This window comes from Magnolia sinica, chromosome 7, assembly GCF_029962835.1.
Source record: "Magnolia sinica isolate HGM2019 chromosome 7, MsV1, whole genome shotgun sequence".
Taxonomy (NCBI): Eukaryota; Viridiplantae; Streptophyta; class Magnoliopsida; order Magnoliales; family Magnoliaceae; genus Magnolia; species Magnolia sinica.
This window is the reverse complement of record NC_080579.1, coordinates 64,765,416-64,767,845: the sequence shown is the minus strand read 5'-3', so window position 1 is coordinate 64,767,845 and position 2,430 is coordinate 64,765,416. Positions and strand designations below refer to the sequence as shown.

At 43.5% G+C, this 2,430-nt stretch overlaps 1 pseudogene; it reads left to right on the top strand.

Annotated features, from left to right (window-relative positions):
* The first annotated feature begins 1,622 nt into the window (after positions 1-1,622).
* Positions 1,623-2,211, top strand: LOC131251387 (histone H3.2-like; annotated as a pseudogene).
* Positions 2,212-2,430: the final 219 nt, after the last annotated feature.

The window sequence follows — 2,430 nt, the reverse complement described above, 5'->3', positions numbered from 1 at the left end:
GCCGGAATAACGATTCAAAAGTGATGGTTTAAGGATGTAGAGTAATAGGAAAGAATCTGAAGATGATTCACCAACTTCTCTCACTTTCTCTCTCTTTTCCTCTCTCTTTCTTAGTTAGCGTTAGGAAATTCGTATGGAAAAGAGAGTGAGGGTTTTAAGGTCTATATATAGGCCTAACATTGATGAAAATAGCCCCAGGGCCAAGGTATACTTAGGTTATAACCAAATCAGGCCTCTCTCGATCCAACGAAGCACTTCTAGTGGTCCTTTTTCCACGTGTGGTTAGACTTAAGCTCACTGACCATGGATCTAGGTCAGACTGAGTTTTCGTACCGATCGGATTTACAGATCAACCGTGGCGGACCACACTCAATTCAACGGTCACCGAAACTCGATCAGGTCCATAAGCACTAAGACATGCCTGGGCCACCTTCCCTGATCAGAGGGTGAAATTGGGTCAGAATCCAACGGTCAGATTGCTTAAATCGTCGTGCAAGTGACACGACTCAGATTTCATAAAATCATATTTAATTTCTTACCGTTCTCACACTCTTCACTCCGGACTCAATCAAATCGACCCAGGACATCATCTGGACTTGATTTTTGAGGTGATGGCCAAGCCCAACATGGTGACCATAACTGTCTAAGATCATCGCTATTGGACTTTCGACGCGCGGTCCAGGTCCGATCCAAAGCTTCTAAAAATTTCCAAGAGCAACTGGATTTAGCGTTGAATCCTAGATTTCAGAGTAACATAGCGCTAACGATTCTAAAGGTTTTGAGCCCTGTAGATCAAATTTAAAGTGATTGATGCTAATTTCACAAGCAATCGAGTTTAGCGCTAAGTAACCCACAAATAACTTCTAAGAAAAAAGGAGGTAGTACTCGGGTCTTAGCACGGAATTTTCCAGGTCATTACAGTGTTAGAGAACTTCAGCCAAGATTTTTAGAGCTGTACATTTGTTTGGATCTCGGATCTATCATGCCATGCCGGCACATGAGCTTTATTACAATAGAGACCAAGAACCACGCAAGTTAGGATGGGTGAGTTGGTACAAGTTGAAGGCTCTAAAAGAGCAAGAGGAAGGTTCAAAAGGAGGTGGATGGAGGTAACAAGAAAAGACTTGATGATCTAAGGTCTAACTGAAGGCCTTGATGATCTTCCCTTGCCTGTGGCTGTAATCTGTTAAAACCCACATTTTTGAAATGTGACTCAATCATCTATTATTTCTACTGACCTTGGAGAAAGAAGTCTTTTCCGAAATAACTGATCTCCCCCACAAGAAAATGGGCGTCCACCAACAACGCTGAGCTTTAATGTGGGAAAATCCAAATGACAATAATCAACATGCTGTTAACCGAGACTGATCATCAATGAAGACAATTTTTGCAATTAAGATGAGGCTCTTCATTTTCTCCAATGATTAGTAAAATACAGTTCTTAGAATTGTAGTCTGTGAATTGCCATGCCAATGATGGAAACTTTCAGATTTATGAAAGCTGCAATTGGCCTGTCACTAAAATTTCTACAAATACAAAACAAAACAAAAAAGCAGCAGTATATTTGTTGATTTTTAAATATGTTGCATCTGATAGCCATTTTATTAAGCTTTCAGCTGACCGACCTATCTCCATTTACAAGTTCAAATCAAGGTAGGAAATTCGATCAGATCGAGATCAATGGCTCGCACGAAGCAGACAGCCAGGAAGTCCACGGGAGGGAAGGCACCACGCAAGCAGCTGGCAACGAAGGCAGCCAGGAAGTCGGCTCCGGCGACCGGAGGAGTGAAGAAGCTGCATAGATTCAGGCCAGGGACGGTGGTGTTGAGGGAGATAAGGAAGTACCAGAAGAGTACGGAGTTGCTGATAAGGAAGCTGCCGTTCCAGAGGCTGGTGAGAGAGATTGCTCAGGATTTCAAGACCGATCTCCGGTTCTAGAGCAGTGTTGTGGCCACTCTTCAGGAGGCGTCTGAAGCTTACCTGGTGGATCTTTTTGAGGACACCAATCTCTACGCCATCCACGCCAAGAGGGTCACCATCATGCCCAAGGACATCCAGCTTGCTCGTCAGATCCGTGATGAGAGGGCTTAGATCTCTCTCTCTCTCTGTCGTTCGTTTTAGGGTTTTATTTTTGGGTTTCTGCTTTCAGATGCGGATGTAAATGCCTTTCTTACTTTTTGATGGTAACAAATGGAATCAAAAGTGCATGTGGTTTGGCTTTTGTTTCTGGGTAAGATTGGAAATAGATTTCGGGTTCTTTGCACAAAAAAAAAAAAGACAGCAGCAGCTATGGCTTCCGAGAGAGAGAGAGAGAGAGAGAGAGAGAGAGAGAGAGAGAGAGAGAGAGAGAGAGAGAGAGAGAGAGAGAGAGAGAGAGAGAGAGAGAGACTTTCGGTAGGTTATTGCAGGGGAGGAGAGAAGAGGAGCGAA